Below are 27550 nucleotides of genomic sequence, written 5' to 3' on the forward strand. Positions count from 1 at the left end.
TTGTATCACTGTAGTTATTGATATAGGTAATAAAGATCTTTATTAATTTTATTGGGATTTACTGAAGCCAAACTCCTATTAATGAGTATTTTCCCTCTTCCCTCTTCTCTCTTTTTTTTTTTTTTTTCCTTTTCTTTTTTCCCCTCCAAGATGTTTTATCTGTAGAAGCCAGTTTCTGAGACAATCCTTAGGTTGTTACATTTTTCCATGTACTTCTCCACTAGCTTTGTTCAGGATCGCTGAGCACCTCATTGTTTTCATTAATTCATGGATAATTTGCTTCAAAAACAAATGGTTTTTTTTAAAAGGCAGTGTGCAGTATTTGGCTTCCATGTTTTTTTCTGTATTATCTGTTTATATGAGGTTTTTAGTGCAATGGAGAAGTTTACTATCATAATATCTTCTAATTCTAAAGAAGAATACTGTTTTTTTTCTTTTTATAGTTATAGCCAAATTATTATTTTAAAGCAGCAATCATGTCAAAAAGGTTTATTTTATTCTAATTACTTCTTATATGTTCTCATCCACCTGATTTTGAAAGCCTAACAAGCAGAATGTGATTTTTCAATTATCTTAAATATCTGACATTTACTTCTGTGTTACTGACCTTGAGTCTGATACTACAGTGAGGACTGTTTTACAGCTACTTAAGAGGATTTTAGGAATTTCAAATATATGCTTCTAATTATTTAAACTGGAGAGTAGGGTTAAACTTGATGCCCTTTTTCTATATAATAATACTATTTTTGTGTTACTGATGTACTGTATGAAATGCACTGGTATTTGAAATGTTGATTTCCTGCAGCTTACTTAATTATATATACTTTTGTAAGCAAATAGCGAAACAAATAGGCTTCAAGTATGAAAAACTCTCTGTGAAGGACAGAGATCCTGGAAGATTATTATCTTTCTATTAAGAAAAAAAAAAAAAGAACAGTAGTGAAATTGTAATGAAACTATATTTTTGTAGAGGTTTTTTTGTTTGTTTTGTTTTGCTTTGTTTGTTTTAATGGAAGACCTGCTTTTTCTTAGAGATGGAAACAACAAAATACAAATCTAAATAAAAGACTTCTGCCTTTATCCCATCATGCCTTAGAGTTTGCTCTTTGGAAACATACACGCAAACTGGCTTTGTATGTTCCAATTTCAAACTAGTTTTTTTTAAAATCTTCTACTCCTTAAAAAAAAAAAAAAAAAAGGAAAAAAAAAAAGAACAACAACAAAAAACCATGTTATATGCTTAGAACTGATTCAGGAATATAATTAAGCATTTTTGTGAAAAGGCTGTTTAGAGCAATAGTGTATACCTCAAACAAAATTTTGGAGTCACTGTAAAGTTGCAAGTTCAGAGGACACACAGTTGAATTGCTGTTGACAGCACGTGCTCTGGATGGTACCTGCATGGACTATAAGTCACTTTTTCATTGTAATCTCTTTTAAAAACAAATAAATATAGAAGGTATTTCTTTAATAAAATATTTGTTTGTATTCCAGCAGGATGAAACAATTGTATCTATTTGTTTTCCCTTACCCTTCTGAAAGCTGTTGCAATGCAGGATTAGGTTTTGTGCTTGTAGGATTTATTAGGTATACAATTATCCTGTTATGTTGTATAAAGAACAGTTATAAAGTTACACGGCTTTGTGGGTAGTACGAGATAATGATCATGAATAATAAAGATGGAGGGAGAAAGTTGTGACTGCACAAGAGTATTGTGTTTTAATCAAAGCATCTTTTGTTGATGATGTTTTATTGAATTATTCTAATTGTTTTATTATGGGATTTGAGATAAATACAGTGTAGAAATTAGTCTTCACCAGCCTTAAAATCATTCTCCTTTCTGAGGAGTCAATTGGTAAAGGACAAGTGCTTGTGCTCTTCCCCTTCACTACTTGTGCTGTATGTTTGTGCTCATCCTCATCAGTTCCCTGTTTCAGAGGCACGTTGATTTGCAGTAGGGATACTTAGCAGTGCTTACCTTTCAAATGTAGCATTAAAGCCCTTTGCAATGCAAACTTCCCAATATCTTAGTGCAGGTAGGGAACTGCCCAGACACCAGTACCAACAGGTGTGAGGCTTCTGTACTTAGAGCAGCACTGCTTGTATTTTCAAACAGACCCAGCTGAAATTTCCCCCAAATTTCTCTCATCCACTCCTGGCCAGAATAAAGAGCATAGGCTGGGGGACTAGAAAGTGTAGGAATTGTTGAGTCGTATGCTTGCCAAGAAGCCCCAGAAGAGCTTGGGCTTGGTTGGCCTTGACTGAAGGTGCTGAGAGAGCTCAATAGGAGAACCCTGGTCTCAGGGTTCTTGCTGTGAGGTTGCACAGGCAGGAATGCTGGAAGAAAATGGCCTTGCTTGTAGTTGTAGCATATAGTGGGGAAAAAAAAAAAAAAAATTTGAAAAGCATGTAAACAGAAAGAAAAAAAAAACCAACTTTCCATTTTGTGCATCCTGTTGGCACGTATCTGATAGAAAATGGGAAAATCAATTCAGAAAATAAGCTATTCCATCTGACCTATGCTGAAAACATCTATTTCAGTTTTGTAATTTAGCTTTTACTAGGCCTTTTCTGTAGCATCTGAATGTAGAATGTCATGATGTCAACCTACTTTGCCATGTTTTGAGTCCAGGAGGTACTAGATATTCTCCAGAGTAGAAATTTGCAATAGCCAAAATGTAGTCTCTAAGCCTTTGAAAGCAGCAGAAGTCAAGTGTAATAGCAACCAATAGTCGAAATGTTTGTATTGACAAATCAGATATTGAGAAGAGAGGTTGAGTTGTCCTTTTTCTATAACTCTACAAATATTGCTCTTTTTGAAGCACAAACATTTGTACCTGTTTTATCTACAAAAAAAAATATTGGCATAGAGTATTTTAAAGAAGGATGCTCTGAAGTCTATCAGGTTCTGAAAACTGTTTTTCATTTGCATTTCCGATTCTTATTCCAATTAAATAGATTGTATGACTCTTCAGACATTGTCCTAAAGTTTACAGTGTGATTACTTCTCCATATATAGCATGTTCTTGCCTTGTTTTTTGGAAGCTTTTTTAATATCTGAAGGTTACTCTTTAGGTCATAGCTTTTATAGGTTTAGCATAAGCCTTTAATCTCACTTTAATGATTTTTGGTTGTAACTTACTTTCATAATTATTACTAATAAATCTACCGCATAACAAAGTACAGAACATCCTGTAGTATCAGAATTCTTTATCTTATTTGTTTATATCTAATTAGTAGAAAAAATACTGCCCATCTCTTCTTATTTCCCGAAAAGGGACCTTCCAAGACACTGTAATAGCTTTGAGTCTTCCTAGCCACACAGACAAAGAGGGATGTAGAAGAGCATTCAGATTTTGCTGACAGCATCTTAGTCAGGAAAACAGCATCAGTTGTGTGGGAAAAGTTTGCAGATTTTTATTGTTTCCTGGGGTTAATTTAGAATAAGGATTATGCTAAAACAGTAAGAAGAATAGATCTTAAAAATTGTATTTTATCACCTTCTATAAAATCAGTGATACGATTTAACTATCTAGGGCTTGTACAGTGTGTACTTATGTCTTAATAACAGAAGGCATCTGCTGAACTAATATGCTCAGCAGTTTAGAGGGTTGCATATATTGTGAACTGATGGACATTCTCCATTTACTGCAAAGCTATTTGAGTTTCTTGCATGTTACATTTCGTAGCAAAGTATTTGTTCCTTATTTTGCTGTACTATTTTCAATGTTTTGGTTTCAGCTGGGACAGAGCTGATTTTTTATTTTTTTTCATAGTGTCAGGTACGGTGCTTTATTTTGGCTTTGGGAGAAAAGTAATACTGATAAAAAAGTGATACTGTTACTGAGTGGTGCTGTACAAAGCCAAGAGCATTTCAGATTTTCAGCTTCTCACACTGTCCTGTCGGGGGGGGGGGGGCACACTGGGGGCACAAAGATTTGGGAGGGGGCAGAACCAAGACAGCTGACCTGAATTGGCCAAAGGGTCATTCCGCATCATATGGCATCATGTAAAATAACTTCATGAAACTGAGGGTAGTTGTCCAGTGGGGGACTGCTACTGATTGGTTGGGCATTGGTTAGTAGGTGGTAAACTGGTTTGTGCATCACTTGTTTGATAAATATATGTATTATTTTCATTACTGTTATTTCTCTCTTCCCTTTCTGTCTTAGTGTATGTTTTTTTCCTTGACCTGTGAGTTCTTTTTTTTTTCATCCCAGTTCTGTCCCCCATTCCATTGGGAGAATGGAGAAGTGAGAAAAAGGTTGGGTGGTGCTGAGCTGTCAATTGGGCTAAACCACAACATGCAGGAAAATAAATGTACTCAAATTTTCTAACCATTCTTTGTTACCATCTCTTGTTACTTCCTTTGTACTCTCAGCATCTTACTTCCAATGTAATTCTTCTAGCAGATAGAAGAAACCTGTGGTCTGTGCCTCTGGTATCTCCATTGTCTTTTCATCCCTCAGCAACAATGTTTTGTTAAATGAGCTCTTTGTCTTCCTTCCCTGAGAGACAGTTAATTGTTGTCCTAGCCATGTATTTCCTATTCTGAGCTTCTGGCCTTCCCTTTCCACAAGCCTGCCACTCTATAAAGTGTCTTGTGAAATGCAACTTTGAGGAGAAAGCAATGCTTCCGCTGTTTGATACCTTGTCTTTGTGATTTCTAGAATAGGGGAAATGAGTACCATTGCTTTTCAACTTCTTCCCAACTGAATTTTATATGTTGTTTTTTCTATAATGCGCTCTGCTGGATCCTTTTTAGAAATGCCTGTATTTTTATGGCTTGAACCTGTAACTATGAGGTCCCTGAGGGTTTTTGACTGATGCCTGACTCTTGTAAGCACATAGACACTGACTGTGTTTTAGCTGGTGGTATGATTTAATAAGAAAGCAGCACTGATGCTGAGCTCAGTACCGGTTTACGGTCAGGCAGCAGAGCAAGATATGAAGTCTTGGGAATGTGTTTATCTTTCTTGTATGACTCAGAAAATTACCACAGAATCATAGAATGGCTTGGGGCTGGAAGGGTCGTTAACTATCATCTAGTTCCAACCCCCCTGCTGTGAGTAGGTTGACACCCATTAGATCAGGCTAAGAAGAGAAAAGAAAAAGAAGTTTGTCTTACCAATAATTCTCAAGTCCATATATCTGCAAAATCTTTCCGATTTTGCAATAACTTACATTGTCACGTCTTCTAGTGAGTTTTCTTCACTTTAGAATGTGCAGATGTGAAATCACTCTCCATTCTGAAGTGCTACTATTTCTTTTTATTTTTTCTTCTAATATGTTTAATGGAGGAGGGGAGAATCTTTGACATTTCACAACTGCATCTGTCAGAAGAAAATAGTGTGAAAGCTCCAAGGCCTCAAAGCTATGGCCTTTGGAGCCTATATACATCACAGTGAGGGAAATCATAATGAACTCTAGACAAACACATTACGTCAATAGTTGCCAGATGAAGACAGCTAATGCAACTAATATGAAGGCCATGAGTTCTATTTATAAGGTTGTCACTAACCTCATTGTGTGCACTGCAAAATGGCCAGTTATTGACAGCTTAAATTACCTTATATAGTGAGACTGTATCCTGCAGGCTCTGAAACTGCAGCTTTCTTTCACCCACCTCTTAAATTCTTTCTTTGCTCTGAAGAAACAAGGACTGTTCTCATATTTTTAATCCCAGGTAGTATATGCAGTAGGCATCTGCAGCACCACATTGCATGCCAGTAGGGAGAAAGAATGACACTTCTAAGGGGAATAAAACCAGACCCTGTGCTACTGCCTCACTGCTGATCCATCTCCCCATTGCTTATAATGGTTTGTGTTGAGGTGCCATGAAGCTGTTCCAACTTCATTTCTCTCTGGCAGGTTTTATTACATTGTATGTAGTATTTGAAGATTTGTTATTTTTTTTCTGCAAGTGATGATATGGCTGGCATAATTAATTAATTAATTAACACCAATTCATTAAAGGGTTAGTAGCTATTCAGCAGGCATGTACTGAGCGCAATCATACTGCTGCTCTCAGGATTATCTGACCAAAAGAGCTGTGTTCTGCCCTCAGACTTTAGCTACCATCAGTCCTTTACAGGCTTCATTCCTAGGTAGAACACTATTTTCCTTTAGTTTTGTTTCTTAATGAACTATTGTTGCTCAAAAAAAACTAATTGAAGGGAGGTTGTAGCAAACTGGAGGTCGGCCTTTTCTCTCATGTTACTGGTGACAGGACTGGAAAGAAAAGCCTCAAGTTGCGCCAGGGGAGATTCAGGTTGGACATTAGAAAATGGTGTGTTTCAGAAAGAGTGGTCAGGCGCTGGAATGCGCTGCCCAGGGAGTGGGTGGAGTCACCAGCCCTGGAGGCATTCAAGGAACCTGTATGTGTTGCTTTGAGGGACATGGTTTAGTGAAAACTATTGGTGATTGGTGGATCATTGGGCTGGACTATCTTGTAGGTCTTTTCTATCCTTGGTGATTCTATGATGGACTACCTGTTATATCATCAGTTCTGACTTTGTTCCTTACTCCCTTGATTTATTCCTAACCTAATGGCAAAAGGTGAGGAAATGATAGTATGGAAAAATAGGTTGTGCAGGAGCATCTGCTTCCCCCAGCTATTTGGTTCATGGAATATGAAGCCATAACTACTTGATTTGCAGTATCAGTGGCTGTTTACAGAATTTTACTGTGTTGAGAAGCGGAGTCTTTGGCAGGTGACATCTCCTTTTTGCCATTGATGCATTAAGAATATTCAAAGAGGGAGGGATGCCAACATAACCATTTTCTGCAAGGTGGAAAATAGGTCTGAAACTTTTCATTTAGGAGAGAAAGAGGGGAAAAGAGGAAAAAGAAATAAGTAGTTGACAGGTACAGAGCACAGTTGTTCCTGACCTCCTTCGGCAGGGACTCAGTTGGAGACTGAATACTGCTGTGAAAATCAGCCTTGCAGCACCTGTAAGTCGCAGAAAGGAATGTTCATGGCAGCACTGAAGACCGAATGTCACATTTGCATTACATATTTGCTCAGAACAGAGCTCCCTCACAGGAAATACATTAGCCCTATTTCTTTGCCTGATGCTCTGCTAATGAAAAAGAGTGAGTGACAAGGGAAGTTCATGCATTGATTTAGGAGGAAAGACTTTTAAAAATTGCACAGCATTTCAAAATGATGCTCAGATGATAAATGCATGGTTTATTCTCATCCACCCCCATGTAAGAGGTGATATTAAGCATCTGCCTATATGAAATGACAGTATTCACTCTGCTATTCTGTGCTTTTACAGCAGGAAAACAGGTATTTTTTCAACAAAGAGCTTAAAAGCCATGCAGACAAATGTTAGCACAGCATTGAGCCTTCATGCCAATGACAAATAAATGGCCTAAATACAGATGCAAACCATGGTTTGAAATTAAGATTAAGGAAATTAAGAAAAAATTGTTCATCTTAATACTTCTAATAAATACTTGGCAGAAATAAGATACCGCTAGTGACTGCTACCTACCTTCCTACCTCAACTTCAAACCAAACTGATGCTGTTCATGCAATCATTCTTATTTTGAAATAAAATATTAATAATTGTTATATGTATCAGCATTTAAGTCTTAAATTCATTGCTATTACTGAATGAGGTTGAAGTATAGTAGGGGATTGCTGTATAAAAAGCAATAAAGGATGTGCAAAAGAAATGTAACTTGTGTTCCACAGTTTAATTTTCTCTACTATAAGCATTGCTCGCTGTCCAGAGATCACAGGTGTTTGGCCCTTTCCTCCTGAGTCTGAATTGAAAATCCATTGTTTGAAAAACTAATATCAGCCAAATCCTTGTGAAAATTGAGGTGTTTTTTTTTTTTTTTTTGAACAAAGCATGCTGCCAGATATACTTTTAATTAACTGTGCTCCTAGTACAGCTTAATTACATTTACTTTTTGGACATTTATTCTTTTTGGAAAATAGCATTTTAATGGAAAGTCATATTCTTTGGCCTCTGAGGAGCAGATTTTTTTTTTGATTGAATTTGATTGGTTACACTTTGAAAATAGGTCAGTAACTAATAGCATTTGTATAAGGACTAAAAAGCACTTTATCAGTACTCATTAGCCATTGTGGTTATAAGGTCTCACTGTTAAAATAAACTTGATACTTTCAAGCAATAATAGGCAACTCCACAGTTCTAAAATATTGCATATTCATAACATAAACCAAAGATTGATTAAAACAACAGTTACAAGAGTTGCCAGGGGCCAAAATGTTCAGTCATCTGGATATGATCCAGTTTAGTTCATTATAAAGGGACAGATGCATCCAGTTTCTCTTCCTGCTGTACACAATTAATATATTGTTATTCTTCAGTGTGTTATCATAATCAGTTGGCATTTAGCCTGCCATCAACGCAAATCTTGGCGTAATGAAACCTAACAAGAGATTTTCATGCAGATAAGGAAAATTGTATACATAGCAATCAATTTGAACACCATCACTGATTTAAAACGAGCTGAACATCAAGCATTTATCATGAAAGTTCCTTAGCATTTGTTTACACGTGTTTATTACAGATGTTTACATGGTGGATCCTGATTAGCACCGTGTAGAGGTGGTGAGACCTTGGGGTTTTGTATTTTTTTCTTAATGCTTCCAAGTAGTGGCCATAGTTTGATTTTGAAAAGGATAGAACTATGCTCAGAATCAGTGTTGCATGCATGTAAAATACATTTTGATGAGTGAAAATTGATGAATGTAACAAGCAAATATATATTTTGGAGGGCTGTGTGCTTTGTTCCCGAGGCTGTCATTGCATGTATAGGTGAGCAGCAAGGGAGCAGGCCTGCAGAGCCTGGTTGAAGGGAATGTGAAAGATTCAGGAACATTCTCAGTGTCAGCGGAGCATTTGCAATTAGCTTTCCAAGAATCACCTTTCACATGCTGTGAAATACATTCAAAATAGCTCTGACTTCTGATTAGTTTTCAGTGTGGGATGCTTGTTAGAAAAAAAACTTACCCTGATTGGAATGACAGGACGGAATTTGATAGAGAATGATGGTCTGCAAACTACTTCTGTCAATTATTATCATATCCTTGAAAACAACTTTTCCAGTTAGTGGAATCAATTGCTAATTCATGTTACATCTGGATGCTTATGTAGTTACTTAAGACACTGAAAAAATTGCCCTTTTTTAGTAGTGCTTTTGTGGAGATGGCAATGAGGCATAGGCACGGTCTAAATTTGTTCCTAAGTGAACCCAGAATTATCTCATCATTGTAAACTGTGTCCTTTCTTGCTTCTCTGACCTTAAAACCTGTGTGCTCAGTGTGTGCTGCCCACTGTGCCACTGAACTACTCCTTGTTCCATCCTGGGGCTGGTTGCACTGTCCGTTTGTGATGCTGATGTGCAAGGTTCATGGTCTTCCATCTGGCTGTGGGTACACATCCAGCTATGTGTTTGCATTTAGCAGGGCAGGAATAGCCTCTCACCATCCCACCATGCCACTTGCATGCTGGCAACAGACCAAGACTAGCTGCTATGAGCAAATTTGTAGCTGTTAGTATTTTGGATATTTTGGTCTTTGTTTCCTTTTTTTTAAAAAAACACTTAAAATATTATTGTTGTAAAATAGTCCAGACTGCTGCAGGAGAGAAACTGAGAGTTTAATAACTTTCAAAAATACTTAGATATATACCTCTGTTGGGTATATTGTCTTATTTGTTCTTATGTGTACTCAAAAAAAAAAAAAAAAAAAAAAAAACCACACAAAACAAAAAAAAAACAACAAGCAATATAAACAACAACAAAAAAACAACAACAAGAAAAAACCCACAACAGTGTTCATCCTTGCAGAGTTCGTTTTTCTTTCTTAAGACATGGCGTTCAAAATACCACAGGCCAAAATGTGAGTTTTCCACTATTTTCAGTGGTGTAATTAGAGAAAGTAGAGTTATTCAGAAAATAAAGTTTACCTGGCCAGGCTGTGTTCATTGTACTCGTTGACTGCTTTTTGTGTCCTACAACTTCTCACATTGCAAAGAAGCATTAGATGAGCTTTGTGAAAATTCTGAGGAAAGTGCTGCTGTGGTGGAAAGGACAGTATATGCTGGTGTACATTGAGAAGAAAAACAGTAACAAATCTTTTGGAGTCATCGCATGAATTTCATATGTTTTAAGGGAGAGAATAGAGAGTGAAAAATTCTCCACATTTTTTAAAATGTTTTGTTTGTTTTGATTTTATAATTAATTGAAGTCTAATCCTGTTCAAGAGATGTTACCCTGGAGGGGAAAATCTAGTTACTTGATTGTCTATTTTGTCTTGGCAAAGCCAGGCTGGTACTTTTTCTTATATTCAGAGTTAGGAATGGTGAAAAACAAGTAATTTAAATGATGCAAGTAGATGTCTTTATCTAAACACCTTATGAGAAAAGAATATTCTAAAACTATTGGTTCTTGAAGACTCTATGTGAAAAAAGATCTTTTAAAAGATCCCAAATGACCATATCATTTTTTTTAACATTTTTTTCACATTTTATTTGAATGTAATTGCCCTAATTAAGTGTAAATTTTAGAAATTTGTATTGCGTAATTCATTGGCATGTTATAATAAAGCTGACAATTTTTAATACTGCATAAAAAATACTACAGCAAACGCTGAGATGCTGTCTCTGCAGATAAAATACTTCTCAACAAGGGCATATTTTGAGTGCATACCCATAGCTGCAGAGTCAGGTTAAGATGTCTGACTTTCCTATGTGCCTGCCTAATCCTGTGCTGCTCTGTCCCTAATGCCAGCACTGCTGGGTCTGTAGCCAAGGGGTGATTGGCTGGAGGAGAAAGACCTGACTTGAAAGATAAAGTATTCCCCAACTCCTATTCTCTTGTGCTGAAAAGAGAGCAGGGATGCAAGAAGCAGGAACAGTAAGAAGTCTGGTGTAGGATCTGCTACAGAGTAGCTGAGCATCTGCACAAAGTCCAATCATGTTTGAAAATATGTAGTTGTATCCTTTTGAAAGAGAATTAGAAAGTAATAGGAAAGTATTTATTTAGAAGAACACATATAAAAAATGGTTGTTATTGACTGGAATGTCTTTTTCTAAGCGTGTTTGTTTTAAATTTCACAGAAGTATCCACAGTGATAAAATATTCCCATATTTCTGTCAGTTGAAAAATGATTTCCCCTGTTCAGTAATTCTAGATAAGAATATTTAGTTCTAGAAAAATTGTGTGATGACATTTTCTACTCATCCAATTTTAATGAATTTGTGTATGACTTGGCTAAGTCCTTAATTCAGTCTTTATAACAGATTTTTTGAGAAGGCAGGACAGAAGATTAAGTATTTGGAAGGCTCATGCAGTTTCTTGAATCAACAGAATTTACTTGTAAAGGACAAAAGATGTAAGATGTGGTTGCAAACAATTTCCAGAAAATAGTCAGAAAATTATATTCATTTAAGTTGAGCTTTTCTCTTTAAATGTGAAAAGAAAATCAATTTGATAACATTTAAGATCTACACAGTTCCATGGAAAGTGTAAAACCTCACCTGAAACAAACCTCTGAAGTTTTATTTTATGTCTGATTAAAAACGTATTTGGGACTCCTGTGGTTTCAAAGTGATTTGTGAAAGGCCAGCCACTGTGTTCTGATAACATGTTCACTTTAGTCATAACTTTATTTTAACTTCTAATTTGAAATAAAGATTCTTCTGCCAGAAAATTACTGAAAACTGAAAATGCCAAAATGAGATTCTTCAAAATGCAGACCTCTACCATCCCTTTTCACTCTGAGCAAAAATGTATCTTCTCAAATTTGTCAAATGTTTTGTTTGAATCAGCATTTCCGCAGCATTTCTTAGGAGTGTGGAGGTAGCATGAAAGAATGATTCAGTATTTTTTTTATTTAGTAATTAGCCCTGGTGAAATTTGAGTAAAAGTACAAAAAATGATTATCACAAAACAAAAATGAACAAAGACTCTGAATCTTGATGAGTTTGAAAGCTACAAAACCTTCAAAAGAACTGCAGATGAAGTAACTAAACAAAATGCATTACAGCTGTTATAAAATAAATTCTTGCTAGATGATGATAGTATGAAACAGGATTTTTTGAACTTTCCTTAATAGTTTGTTTTAAAGAGCAATGAAAGTTAAAATTGTGTTTTAAATAAGGAATTATTAGTTTTTATTATTTCTTTGTCTGATTATCTTTTGTGTTTTTGTCTTTTTTAGATCTTGATCGTTATGGCAAAATCTTTCAGCGGTGTGTGGTATATCCAGCTACAGGCCGGATGATCTACAGTCATCTGAAACATGATATATACATTTCCTCTTCCTTGTTCATGGTGAGTTTTGTTCTTGTATTGCGTAGTCGATAAATACCTTTTTTATTTACTTCAGAGAAGGAACTAAAATCTTACAATAAACTGCATTGGATGGTGCTCACGCTGTTTTTATTTGGATTAGCCTAGCATTGTTAATTTAACTTATGCATAGAAATCAGTTCTTAAGCTGTTCAAGGATTTTTATAAAATCAACTTGCAAAAATTGCCTCTCTCTTTAGATGACTTCGGAGCTATGCAAATATCTTTATACACACCTTTAATTGCTGTTTCTCCTTTCAGATTGAAAGCATTTTTATCTCAGTGTTTAATATTTTAGGTCAAAATAGATTCAAGCCAAATGCTTTTTTTTTTAGTATCAGACATATCACAATGTATTTTATGTATTTAAGGGGAAAAAGAAATCAACATTGTTAGAAATATAATTAAAGACATAGGAAAAATACGTTGGAGAAAATATTTAGAGGAGTTTTCAGTTTTGTCTTTGTATTGTCTATACTTTATGCCTATAATTATTCCGCTTGTAGTATCCATGAGTAGTGTTAATAATGTTAAAAACAAGGCTTTGCATTGTACAAGAAAACTTCCATTTATGCTTTCCACAGAGTCCAGACATGCAGTAATGTGATCCAAAGCTCAAACTGTTCATTTGTCTAAACGAAAATTTAACACTGACAAACCAAATTTGGATATCACAATGTTTCACTGACTGTTCTTCAATACACCATAAAATAACAGCCCAGAATCCTGCCCAAATATTAGGTCAGTCATTTGAGGTTAAAATTCTTATGGTCTTGTCCTTCTCCTTTATAATAAAGGATTTTAACCTGGCTCTTGCAGCAGTTTATTTGTGATTGATACCAAATTTTATGAAATAGATGATTGATTAGCTACTGTTAAAAACTATATGTAAAAGTTTGTTACCTTACGTGTAGAGTACAAGTTGGAAGAAAAGGTCTGACATGCCAGCATGAAAAGTATTTTTTATTTCCACTCCTGTTCTAGATTTCTGAGTCCTTAGAAATATGCAAGAGAAAAAAAAATAACAGAGATGAAAGCAATGAGAATAGAAAAGACAAAACAATGGAATTAGTCAAAGCCATTCTTATGATGTGCTTAAGTACTGTAATGAAGTAACACAGAAGCAGTACAGTTTCCAAAGATGTGTTTGCACTTGATAATGGAAAGACATGTTTAAATATCCTGTATAAATGGATAGGGATATTTGCCAGCAAAATTCATTACTGTTATTTTTGGTGGAAGTAAGTTATTTACACAGCTAAATGGCCAGAGGTATAGCATGCTTTTTTCATCCTTTGGAGGACACCTTTCATCTACCTCTCTTACCATTGTCAACCTGGCTTTAAATTTCAAATGACATGCCTAAACCAGACAGATCTGATACCAGAGAACCAGATAAATAGCAAAGAAAACATCACCTCACTTGTTTCCACTGGCAAATTATTGGAAAAATGTGATACTGTTTGATGGTTTTATCTAGTACCTGTTGATTCTGTGAGGCAGTTCCCCGGGTATTCATTGAGTCCTGCATTGTTCCCTAACCAGGCTTTTTATTTGCAGAATTAGCTGATTTGCTTCAAAGACTTGACCTTTTCTTTTCTCCTCTTCCTTATCAGCAGTGTGCCATGCATTTCTGAGCCTGTTTTTGCATCCTGAATGTGCACTGATTCATGGTGAAATAAGGACTTTGTGACAGGTGTGGTGGAAGGACTAACCTCTTTAAACAGAGAAAAGGGTGTCTACTCTGTTTGTGTTAACACTGCAGGATTTTGTCTCCTATTACCGAGATCTGCTGCACCACATTTTACTGAAATTATTCTCTGTGTCCACCCACGTGAGAACAGAATACAGTCTACAGTGTTTCCTTCGTGACCAAACTAAAAAAAAAAAGTCATATTTTAAATTCTTGTTTAGGAAATGTCAATGTATGTTGTGCATATGATTTTTAAAACAACAACAACAACAACAACAACAAAAAACACAAAAACCCACACAAGAAAAAACTTCTTGCTTTGGCAGTCTATTCATCAGTTGTACCCTTCAAGCAAAGAGGACAGGTGTGAGAAAGGCATGTTCATCTCCCCCTCACTATCATGCCCTCTCAGCACGAAGTATAGATTATCAATAACCCAGAAACTTAGCTCAAGGTTTCTCTTTCACTGGATTTAATTTAATGTGGACATAAGGAAGTAGACTGAATGTTACTACACGATACAAATTCTGGAGGATGTTTTCCTACCACTGAAGCAGGAATGTTATCTTGAGACTAGATGGGCCTTATTTGCTGAACTCAAACCCTACAGAAGTAGGAAGACTCACAATAGGAATAGACATACAGAATCTGTAAAATAGTAATTTATAATCATAGTAACAGTATCAGTTTGCTCCCAAATCTCATACTCCTTTAGTTAGACCAGGGAAACCTATTAGAGAAAGATGTGTCGAGCTGGTGGTGTCAGCCTTTTAGAGGGTATGCTGAAATGCAGGAAGTTACATGAAAGGGAGTTGGAATGTCTTACAAGGAGTCCTGGAAATGTAAAATTTACAATTAGAGCACACATTGTATCTTCATTTTGATTTAAACCAGCTGATAACAATTTTGGCATGTCTCTGGGGATGAAAAGTACAGCCAGCTCCACTGAGATTAAGAACAGACAAAATGAAACAAAATCTGAAACTTCATATAGTGTTTTAATATTTAAAGGCTTTTTTTTTTTTTTTTTTTTATTATGAATATGTAAAGTCAGCACAGAATGACAAAAAAAAAAAAAAAAAGCTGTAAAGAGCAGATGCTAGCTGCTGTTTAGAAGACATTTATGATAATCAAAATTAGGATACATAAAACATTAAAGGTCAGAACATCTACAAACAAGATAAGTGGGTGAGACCATATGTTAAGTTACAAGAATAACTGAAGAATTTTAAGTATATGATCTCATTATTTGGAAGGCAACTGAAAAAAAAAAAAGCCTAGAAAGCTCAATTAAAGGACTGCACTGGGTATCCCAAAGCCTGAGTACTTACAAGCTATATTTTGGAGTGTTACACAGTGTAGACAACAACTTCTAAGTATAACATCAACAATTGCTCGGTGGTGTTAGAACTATATAATCAGATTTCAAAAGCAAGCAAAGAAACAAAAATCCAGAAAACCCACACACCAGATTATCACAAAAAAAGACAAAACTTGGAGAAGGTCGAGCCCTGGATCTCAATTTCAGATACCCTTCTTAGCTCAAAACAACCTCTGTCAAAAATCACATTCGGAAACTCCTTAGACCAATACTAAGTAATGGAGCAATTGGGTTTTGGATGTTTATGCTGCTGAACTCTAGTTTCAGCTTCTTTGCCAATGGCTCAATGCAGTTCAGTGTTGTAACTGAAGTAAGGTGTTTTATTTCAGTGTAAATCATGCCAGTAAGTATGAAAACCAATCCTTTCTTTGTTATTCCCATTGCTTTCTTATTGTGAACATTCATTGCTCAATAGATTAATTTTTGTTAGGGTGTTACTCTACCTGTTCTCACATAGATGCCTACACTGAATCTGGATCTATTCTTTCTGCTATGCTAACTGGTAGCTAGGCCTTCTGAACACATCACGGGCTTCCTCTGGATGCCAAAGTAAATGGCATAACAGGTACACAAAATGAATCAAAATGAAGCATGCATTATTTATGGAAGTAATCACAACCCTGCTGAGACACAGTCTGCTCTGTGATGCCTGCAGCAAATAAACAGAAACAGATGACTAAGTGTCAGCATTTGTCTTGAAAATTTCTGGTCCCGGTGAATTTGAACCAGGTTTTTTGCTGTGTCTGAACATTCAAATAGTTAGAATTTCCCTTCACACTTTTCCCTTCCTTCTGTACTTCATTATCAAACAAATACTGTGTCTACCATGTGTCAAGACTCCTGGATAACTTTTGCCACAGAAGCTTCAAAAACTATGGAGAAACTCTCCTCAAAGTTGGTTATTGGTTAAGGCAAAGCTCAGTAACACAGGAGGTATTGCTGTTGGTTTGCACTCTGTTAGGGATTTCCTGTTAGTAGGGAATCTTAACTAATAGTGTTATATCATAACAGATCAGTGCATCATTTTTCTTTTTTATTTCCTTAAGATACAACTTGTGTCCTTGTAATATGACCATAAGATTTGGTTTTAAATGAACTGCTGCAAGAAATTGCTTTATCTGAATAGAAACAGTGAAAGATTTTCATTTGCTGTCAGTTTGCATTTGTGCATGGTTTTCTGCTGAGTTCACAAACTCTGCTGTATAACTTCTGTGGACTTTTTGCATTAAAAAAAAAAAAAAAGAAAAAGAAAAAAGAGTGAGAAGAGTATGTATGGTAGTGCTGCCGTTGTGTTTAAATTCTATACTGACCTGAGTAGCATCATTTGTGTGCTAGCTTGTAAGGCAGGAGATGTCAGTCATTGTGTCCTCACCATATCTTTTGGATTTCTCTTGATTATTGGTGAAAGTCAAGTTTTTGGGAACTGCTTTCACATGATGACAGACAGTAGTAGTCAACATATTTTGATCATTCACCTCCAAGTTTTGTTTACTTCGGTCTTGAAGTTTAAGGTGAGTCTGCTGCCCAGTGCTTGTGTTGACATTTCTAAGGACACCTGAGCTGGCAGGACATGGGACACACAGTGTCACTGTGTGTGGCATTACTTCTTCTGCACACTTATACTTCTAAACCACACAGCAGTCTGGTTTTCAGTGTAATTAATTTCATTTTGGGCAGTTTAAATACCTAGGGAGTATTAAATACTGTATACCTTGGGACCGTTTTTGCTATGAAAATTTAGGACCTTAAATTTTCCTGGAATTAACCACCCAAAAATTTACCTAGAAAATGAACCATGTTTCTTCTTGACAAAACCTAAATATCAATCTTCTGGGAATCTATGCAGTCTGGTGGGCACTTACATTGCACTGGAAACAGATGGTGCTTCCTACATCCCTGAGAAGCTTGAGTTTGGTAACTCACAGAGTTTCTCACACAAAGGTTTCAACAGGGAGAAAAGGTTCTTCTTGGGAGAGTCAAGGGAGAAGAAAAGAGTTTACTACTAAGAGTACTAAAAGGAATGAATGATGACATTTTTTTCTTTGTTCTTACATAATTATCAGGCAAAGTTCCTTTCTGTTAATACTTTTGGAGGTTTATGTTACATAAATATATATGTTGGAACTAAATTTTTTGATGAACACAATTCTGAAATAAACAAGTTTACATTGAGATGTTCAAAGTTGTGTGGTCTCAACTGTGGAAGAGGAAAGCTGTCCTTTGCTAATCATGGGGAGGAAAAAAAACATTAAAAGCTTGACTGAAAACATTTTTCCAGTCATCTAATTAATTGGATTTAGATTTAGATTAGATATTAGGAGGAAATTCTTTACTCAGAGGATGGTGATGCCCTGGAACAGGTTGCTCAGAGAAGTTGTGGGTACCCCATCCCTGGAAGTGTTGAAGACCAGGTTGGATGGGGCCTTGGGCAGGGGGATGGAACTAGATATCTTTAGGTCCCCTTCGAACTGTAGATATTCTGTGATTTTATGTGTTTGAGGGTCTTTCTTCTTGGAGGGTCTGCCATTACAGCCATGGCAGCACTCCCTGTAAATTAGCACCAACTTCATATTTGCCATTTGGACCTTTTGGCAACCTTTTGGCAGCACGTCACTGATGAAATTGCTGAATAACACAGACTACTCTGAATTGCCATTGTGAAGAGATATAGATTTGTTTTTCACTTTTTTTTCCAGTATTATTTATTGTTATTTATAATATAGTAATATTATTCTGTAATTTCCTCAATAGCAGAGAACTGTTTTAAGGACCTGTGGCAGAATTAAATGTTAAACAGAACTAAAAAACCAAGGTCATGGGCTCTCACCCTGTACAAGCATTGGTGATGATAATAATTTTGACACACATTCAAAAAATGGCTTTGCAAAGCACAATTTAAAAACGGGTAAGAATCACTGCTGCTCTTGGACTTCCCACTGATCTAACGCCTATATTTCCTCTCTCTATGATTATAGTTTTTAGCGAGCATTAGCAATGGTAGAAAAGAGGAAACGACATTTGTGAAGACACAGTTTCTCAAAAGCAATATGCATTTCTCAAATAATGGAAAAATATCTAAGGTTTTTAAAGGACTAATGAAGTGCCAGAGAAGGGGAGGAATGAGATTCATAAGTTTAATTCATGCTGTTATAGTAGGCATCCTTAGTTCAATTCTGCATCAATTGCCTTTAGATGTTATCTGTATTAAATCTGAGAATTTATTCATAAATTCAGCTTTTTCTAAAATGCTTGTCAATAAAAACTTTTAGGTATTAGCAATCTGTTAGCATGAATAGAAATTTCTCATGAAGAGCAAACTGTTTGTCATAGTTTCATTTGGGATAGAGTTAATTTTCTTCCTAGTAGCTCGTGTGCTGCTGCATTTGCAATTAATAATGAGAATAATGTAATCTAGAAAGCTACATCAGTGCCAATTTTTAAAAGTAGAGTTGCCGGACTTTCTGTTAGAATAATTACTTTTTTGTAGATACTTCTGCTTTTTTTCAAGTCTGTGGTAGTGCCAAATTGTTACTATGTACACTTATTTGCCAGAAAATTAATGAAGTTGAAGTAAAGCATAAAATCATCAAAACTTTTAAGGACCTTGTCTGTTTTCTACAGCTGTACGTAAATATCTCTTCTGACTGCATTTTCTGTGATTTAAGTGCATTTTACAATGGTTTGTAGCAGCTCATATGAAATATAATTTTACGTGTTCAGGCTTTGTGTTTTTTTTTTTGTTTTTTTTTTTTTGCAAATTCTTATTTTTGTTGTAAATTATTTGCTGAAATGTCACTCTGAATAGAATATCAAAAAGTAGTTCTCAATCATGCTAAAATACTAAGGAAATAGCAGTTCAGGTACACCAGGATACTGGTTTTAAATAACTGGAACTATTGGCTTAGTGAGATATACTTATTATTTCAAACATTAATATATGCTTTATATGTTAATTTGCTGGATGTCATTAACTGTTGTCATTTTTGTGTAATGTGTATAGATGTATGTACGTATATATAAACAAAAGGGAAGCATCGCTTAAATAATATAGAAGCAGATGAAAAAAGTTGTTTGGGGGAAACAAGCAGCATCTTCTTTTGTAAGATGAACAAACTTGGCAAGTAATGTCTTTTCTTTAAAAAAAAGCCTGCACTATTTTTTAAATTGTGCTTTATCTGTGTTCTGAATCCATTACTGTGCATCTCTGATGATGGATATCTTTAGAATGACAGTAAGTTTCATCTGGTGTAGAGACAGGCAAATCCAGAAGGCAATTCTTCTCTGATATTATCTAAGATATTATTGTAGGAGGGGTTATATTATCCTCTGGAGTTGACTGTGAATGCAGTATTATTTTTTGTATTAAAAACGAGCCAAGATAAACATGAAGAGCTCAGTTCTATACTTCCTGTAGTTATCTTTATTTTGTTGGAGCTACAGCAATTGTGTAGAACCATAGAATGATTTGGAGTGGAAGGGACCTTTAAGATCATCTAGTTCCAACCCCCCTGCTATAGGCAGAGACACAATCCATTGAGCAATTGTACTTGAACAAGTGATTCTGCATTTTAAGTGCACAGAGGCTCCCTCAAATGGTAGAATCTTTCTAGCAGGAAGACACAGTTAACTATTGTTATTGTGCAGCACAATAATTAAAAAAAAGTCTTCAATTATACTGGCACTTAAACCAAATCAGTGTTGCTCTTCAGATCTTTTGTTTCCTTGATAGTTTGACGTTCACAGCAATAACACTCTCCAAGTGTTGTATTTTACCTGCTCCCTTTTTATACATAAGCAAGATATTCAATTTCTTAGAAATTGGAGTTTATTTGGGAAATAAAAAAAATTGAAGAAGTAATACTCTTTAAATCATTTCCTACTTTTTGTTTGTTTCTTTGTTTGTTGTTTGTTGCAGGAAAAGACGAATATATTTCAACAATATCCACTTAATTAGTTTGTACAACACAATTTGTCTTTCGTCATTTCTTTTCTAGAAAATCCTAGTCTTATTTATTACTAATTTTTCTGGTTTGGACATGCTTGTGCAGCTCATTGCCTTGCATGCTAACTATGCTATCTATACTACTAATAATTTGCTTCCAAGTAGTGTCTTTTGCACAACATGGTTTAGTCCCTCATGCATGGTGGTGATGGGTCAGTGGTTGGACTAGATTATTTTAGTGGTCTTTTCCAAGCTTAATGATTCAGTGATTCTGCAAAAATGATGCTTCAATGTAGTGTCACATTATGATAGCTTTTCTCCAAATACTTGTTATTTCTACTATTTTCAAAGTTTCCTGTCTGTGGTGAGAGTGCTTGTTTACTCATGTAGCTTTCCATGGATTAGACATTTCCCCTCCAAAATGAAATGAGCGTGCTGTTTAATGGTTATGTTTCAGCACAGCGGTGTGGTCATTTAAGTGGCGGAGAAATTATTTCCCACTGGAGAATATATAGGTTTCTTCAGGACATAATACTTACAATCTGAGTTTCATTGCCAGCCAAGTGAAGTTAATAGGTTGACTCTGCATTATGCAGGATCTCCTTGAATAGTGCTAATTTATCAGTGCCACACATTAGAGCTGAAATCTTCTGGGTGAGAAATAACAGAAAGGTTTCAATCATTTATACTAATAAAAGAGAATGTGCCATTTGGGGTTACCCTGACCAGATTTCAACTTGTATTACATCCCGCATAATAACCTTCTTAGTACATTTCGGTGGCATAGTCTGCTGGTCTTTAATTCTTCCTCTAAGCTGTTCTGTGGCTTGGCACAGCTAAGCAGCTGCTGTGTTGCCTCCTCAAGGTAAATTCACTTAAAAAGACTGGAACAAAATAATTACTTTTAGAAACAGGTAGCACTGCAGTAACATTTAAGATGTGTTTAAAGTATCCTAGGGTCTGCATTTTGCTGTCTGAAAGACAGTTAATATTTTGGCTTTACTTCATGAGTGGTAGAGAAGAGCTTTTTTCATTTAAGAAAATAATGAAATTACGAAGTTGGGCTGTCTATAAAACAGCTATCAAAGAGCTGTTGAAGGCTTTTGAGAGAGGCTTTGTGGGTGTGATGATGCTCAGGGGAGAGAGAGAGAAAGTGTAAGGGATCTGCTGTGAAGTGTTGAATCCTGTGAGACTTGAAGCATCAGACAACATTTCCAACAAGAGCCTGGAGCAACGCATTAGCGTGTGCAGCAGGTGATGTCAAGTCTGAAAAGCTTAGATTAAATGAATTCAGGTGTTGATGCTAGAAAATCTCTAAAGAATAGCGTTAGTTACTATCCAAGGATTGCTCTTGCCAAAAGAAGTTGAGAGGTAATTTAAATTGCAGTGTGACACGACTTTGTGTTAACTCCAAGCAAGGTCTTAAAATGCAGGTGATTTAGTTCTGCATGTGAGTCAGTTCTGGAGTAGGAATACTTTTAGATTTCCTTTTGTTTTGAAAATGTACATATTTGAAATAATTCAAGCCCAAGTCACCATATTTGTTAAACTTCTAGTACAAATCTTTGAAACAAGAACCCAAGTCTAGCTGAGAAGAAAGAATTCAAAATGGATTTCTTTAATAAGAAGTTTGCCAGTTTTCTTTAACGGGCACAATAAGGAGGGACAACTCTCTATATAAATGTAGAGTATACATAGAGTGTGTCAATTTATTTTTGAATATATTAAAATTTTGTATAAGCAAGATGTTTTGATTTTTTTTTTAAAGGATTCTTGCAAGATTAAGGAACTTCTTGTCCGTTGTGTTTCATAATAATTAAGCCTGTGAATGGAAAGGACAAAGCATAAAGAAGCTTTCACTGTTTTTAAAAGGCCTAGTCTTTAGGAATGAGTGATTTCTGTGTTTAAGAAGGATATGATAATGCTATATTGTTTGATAGCGTTCGGTGCTCCCAGACTTTGGCAACATGGAACTGATGGCTCAGTGAGAGATAAGTAGAACTTCCAATTCTGATGCAACACGTGGGAGGGGCTTCGCACACCCTCTGCTGCTACCTTGCCTGTAATCCTGAGCCACTTATAAGCTACAAGATAATTCAGCTGTTGCTGAAGAGTCATGGCTATTTCAGAGGATGAACACTATCACATTATCATTGCTTTACTGAGTAGCATGAGACTGCTAACAGCTACTCTATTTGGTTGATTTAAAGAAAGCTATACGCTTTGCTTGTGAACTGTTTTGCACAGCCACTTTAAAAACACATTTCTCAGCCATATCATTGTTGACAGAATTTTTTGTTACATTTGACTTTTATTTTTTGCTCTCAGTGTTATATGTACTTCAAATTGAATTGATGATTATAAGGTGTCCAATTACTGATAAGCTCTTATCTACCTGAAGGACTGAAGCTAAGCTCTTTTACTTCCCCTCTGCCCCTCTTCTCCTTTTCCTTAAATATGTCACAATTAGCTGAGAAAATCAAGAAAGGCACCAGTATTCATGTGCGGAAATGCTTCTCGTGGTCTTGTTATGCTCTCGCTCAGAATGCGCGTTGAAGTTGTGTGATGCAATGCATTTAAAAATCTGCCTGTGGTAGGTCTGCATTAAATTACTGAGACAAATGGATGCTTTTCAAGCTTGATGGACTGTATAACTATAGTATATTTTAAAATGCTTTTATTAATCCTTTAAGTTTCAGCTTCCTGATGAAGAGAGGTGAAAAATCATCCAAGTCTAGAAATTTTTGTGACACAGGACTAGCCAAACCTCTCATGAACACACTGAGCCACTAGGATTCATTCTTGAAGCTGAAAGTGCTCTCCCTCTCCATCCTGCCCCATATTCTGATTTCTGAACTGTGCAGATGTCACTGTTTTCCATATGTATTTTGTGCATGCATTCCCACAAATTCTTTGTAGCTGAATCTTTGAGATTCCAGTACGCTTGTTAGAACTGTAGGTTTTTTGCATTTCCCAAACTCACTTTAATATTTTCAAGGATCAAAAAGGTAAGTTTACATTCTTTTTTTCCCTCAGTAGTTAAATTCATGCTTATTTTCCAAGAAATTCATGTAAAATTAATTAGTTTTCCCAAAGGGAAATTTGGTGCTTTGCAAGCTAAATAAAAATAAACCATTTTCTTTCCTCTACCCTTTCAAATGAGTAGTGTTTCAAGCGTGACTAACCCATCATCTCTGCTTGTAGCAGTGTGGGTTTCCACGTGCCACCCAGTCTTTGAGGGGAATTGTGCTAAGCATAAGAATTAAGAACCTCAAAATTCCTTGTTTGTGACAGAGTAGTGCTCTCAAATCCATGAGCATCTGTTGGATGTATCTCACTGCAGTTCTGTGGAATTGGTGCTGCCCCCAAAACTGTTGAGAGAAGGATGATTGCCCCGGCACAAGCTCAGAAAGAAAAGCTCATATTCTCTTGCAAATATTGAAGGCCCAAAGAAAACAGAGCAGAAAACAGGAATAATGGAGGGCTGAGCGTAGATGAGCACTGCATGAGAAAAAAAAAAAAAAAAAAAAAAAGAGAGAAAAAAAAAGAAGAAAGCATGTATCTACTTTGAAATAAAATATCTTTTGTTCTGAAGTTAGAAAGTTTCTCCTGACCAGGACTACTTGTCTCTCAGAACAGGAGAGCTCCCTTCTGAAATATCTTCTTTAGAAAGTAGGTCAAGCATCTTCTGTCACGGTGGTGTTTTCTTTATGAGGGAAAGGGCACTGTGAAAATTATTTACTAGTAATTCTTGTGAACTGTAGTCATCTATTCATTGGCTGAATGCAGATGACAGTAAGTGGTGCATTAGGTTGTGAGTTGAATTAGCAGTGTTAATTGGCTATCTGAGCTCTCCATTTATTGTTTTTTTTCTTTTCCATGTGTCTTTTCCAGGCACGTTTTGTGGACCATGCATGAAATACAGTCAAAGTAGCTGACTACTTCATACATATTTATTTACCTTCATTCTATGGTCTGCTTGTTCAAATGTGCAGACTCCTCTGATTAACTTGCTACTTGGTTAATCTGGCTCAGTGAATACTGAGTGCTGCTCTTTGAAGTGCAAAAAACTCAGCACATGGACATTTTATCATTTTCTTTACTTTTTGAAGTTAAATGTATGTAGACTAATGGTGACTTAGTAACAGTGGTACAGGAGTGATTTGAGAATTTTTTTTTTGTGGCTGAGAAACTGTCAGTGTGTCAAACTTCCAACCTTATGTGATGGAAAGTGGGCACATTTTTGAACTATGCATGTATACATATAAAGGTTTTGCTTTAGTAAGATTTGGGTAAATACATTCCTTACAGATATGTCTCCAAACCATGTCTAATATGACCTAGGATAATGATATTTTTGAAATGTCTGAAGGACAGTTGTTAGCCTTAGTAGATTGCTTTGGACTGACTTTGTCAGTTAATAGTTGGTTTGCATGTAACCTTTATTTCAGAAAATGAACTCTTCTTGCACTGCTTGCAGAAGCAATGACAGCAATGAGTAGTGGAAGGTAGGGTGCAACGTAATGTGCCTGTCCCTAAAGGAAACTTGAAATTCACCGTGCATTACTATATGATGCTGACATGGTTCATTATTTTTCCTATATCTTTCCATGCTTTTTTTTTCAGATGTCCAAATCAGCTGTCTGATTCAGATATGCCAGCCCAGAATTTATCGCAAGCAGCAGTGGCAAGTTCTGCTGTATCATAGAAGGGGATAGGAAGTCAGATGCTGATCTGTGCAATACTGTGTGGCTTAGTGCAGGGCTCCTTCAAAAGGATTTAAGTGATGCCTTGAAGGTGTAGTTTGTAATATGGCTTTCTGCAGGGCAATATCTGGGCTGTGTCTCCAAGGCACTGGCAGTTGTCGCACAAAGAGGATGTTGTCCAGAGTTAAATGAACCTGCACCTAACCTAGAGTTAAATGCACCTCTGTGGTGCAATTACCATCCTATGGTTTGCACATAATGCCTCCTATCCCTCTCTCCTCTGTTCACTGTGAGCCCACAATTGGTGGGAGTGGGGTAAGATTTTTTTGTGGGAGCAGTGGAACAGTTGCTTCAAATACTCCTTAGAAGGTTCTCATTCAGTAATTTCTGATTGAGCTCAGATTTGTTTCTCTTTTGTATTTCATAATTTGGGGAAATAATGACTAAACTGACCTCCAAAGCATGTTTAACCTGGACTTCAATATAAATAGAAATGTACTTTATTTTCTTTTCCCCAATAAACCTGTGGAGCAGCTTCTTCAATACTTACTTAGTTCTGTAGGAGGTCATAAAATACTGGGATCATCTTGTGAGGTCAGTGATTATTTGGACCGGTGCTTTTGTATGGCCCTTTTCAGTTACCACAGTGTTTGTTCTTGCTTGTGAAAGAAACTCTAAAATGCATTTCTCTCCCTATTTACTGATGGATTTATTAATGTATTCAAAACTGATCATTGCCTTTTTTCCTTTACCAGTTGCTTTTAAAACTTTGGGCTTCAACTGAGCTGGCATTGCTTTTTTTTTGTTGGTGATTTTGGCCAGTACAATCCATGAAAGACAATAATGAAGACCGTTAATGAAGAGAAGAATAATTTTTACACAATACCAATTGCTATAAACTATGTGTAATGTAGTCTATAAGTTAGAAGGAAATTCTTAGGGCGATTGGAGTCTGCAGCTACTTTGAAATTAAATAATGAATTTAATTAATATTAGTAGATGCTATGACTCTGTTGTTGAGCAGGTCGATATACCTGAAACTCACCTTGCTAGTATCATACATATCCAACCAATGGCCCACAAAAGCAGAAGTTTCTTTGTGAAAGATGTTAAATAGTTTATCACACAGCATTAAGACATGGTGGCATAGTAAAGTCATAGGGCTGATTCACCCTCAGCTAAATGTGATAGGCTTTGAAGAACAGCCTCACTTGTTCATGTGGGATGCCCTTTAAAACAAGCAAATACAGAACTTCCTTTCTGCAACTGGTTCATATAGCAAGTGCTGGCATCAGGAGAAGCAGAGCAGAGTATGATACCTTGATCTGTGTTTTCTCTTAAAGACCATCAGTGCTCAGCATTCTCACAACAGCAACAACTGTTGTGTTTATGATATCTGATAGAGTTAGGCAGCAAAAGGGATGTTATAATTAGAGATCTTGCAACTCTGTGAAAATGTTGAAATCCTCTTTCTAATGATGTGCATTACAACCACCAAAGTGACAGAGATGGCCAGGAGTACTTCAGCACCTGAAAGATTCATTGCAAGAGTCTTAGCACCAAAAACTGGACAGATCTAGGTGTTAAAAACAGCAAGTTTAGTATGCCTTTTCTTACAGCTTTCAAACACTCTTGCATCCAGCTAAACCCCTCCATGGATTTGACAGATCTCTCCTTGTGACTTCCCATTCTCATGCAGGCAGCTCCCTTTCTCAGCTAGTCTGCTCTCCATCTTGAAGCCAAAAGCACTGCCTGATGAATCTCTTCTCTTTACCTTCTGACTGTGCCTGGTGTTTAAGTACTCTCCCCAGTGATTTTCTCAGACTTCAGAACATGTAGGACTCCTTTTTAACCTGAAGTTTCTGGTCTCCCACTGAAGAATTATCAGCTTTCTGAACTCTAACCATTCCTGCAGGCGTGGCAAAAGATAATTCCTCTATAGCTTGAGACTGCCAGTTGGATGCAGCCCAAAGAGGCAATTCGTTAATTTACACATTAGCTTTTCTTTCATCTCTGTGGGGCACAAATACATAATTCCCTCAGCTTTGTCTTGTTCTCTCTCACCTCTGGAGGTTGCATTCACAGCCTAGCCTCCAGAGAGATCACTCATCCCTGGTAGGCAGCTCGTGACCTGACGGGCCATGGCTTCCCTTCTGCCCTATGCCAGCTGCTAGGCTGCATGGCCACTCCTGCCCTTGTGAAGGTGAGTGCAAGAGGTGAGGAACCTAGAGACCAGCTTGAGCTGCCCCTGGCCTTTTCTCCCTTATCCCAGTGCTACCCTCCTTCTGGCCACAGGGTTTCCAGCCCCAAGGGGAGGCCCATAAAGTCTGCACAGCTGGTGATGTGCAATCCTTGCCTCAAGGAAGCTAAGCTCTGAGCTGGGGTTCTCAGTCACTAGACCTGATAAAGCAATGTGGATTTGGACAGCAGGAAAAGGAGATATTGCATTCAATGAATGTGTTAGCATTCACTGAAACTAGCTTTTATAA

General features: G+C 36.5%; 1 protein-coding gene across 3 annotated transcripts in view; it reads left to right on the top strand.

Annotated features, from left to right (window-relative positions):
• The window catches only part of CHRM3 (cholinergic receptor muscarinic 3), a 256051-nt gene that overhangs the window by 69247 nt on the left and 159254 nt on the right, over positions 1-27550 (top strand). For 2 of the 3 annotated variants that reach the window (XM_052685064.1, XM_052685073.1), the window contains exon 2: positions 12209-12321. The gene's annotated coding sequence lies outside the window, so the exon portion shown is untranslated. Of the gene's footprint in view, positions 1-12208; positions 12322-27550 lie in introns of those variants that run through there. The other variant, XM_052685082.1, reaches the window with a different exon arrangement.

The sequence above is a fragment of the Tympanuchus pallidicinctus genome, unplaced genomic scaffold (assembly GCF_026119805.1).
Source record: "Tympanuchus pallidicinctus isolate F22 unplaced genomic scaffold, pur_lepc_1.0 scaffold1, whole genome shotgun sequence".
Taxonomy (NCBI): domain Eukaryota; kingdom Metazoa; phylum Chordata; class Aves; order Galliformes; family Phasianidae; genus Tympanuchus; species Tympanuchus pallidicinctus.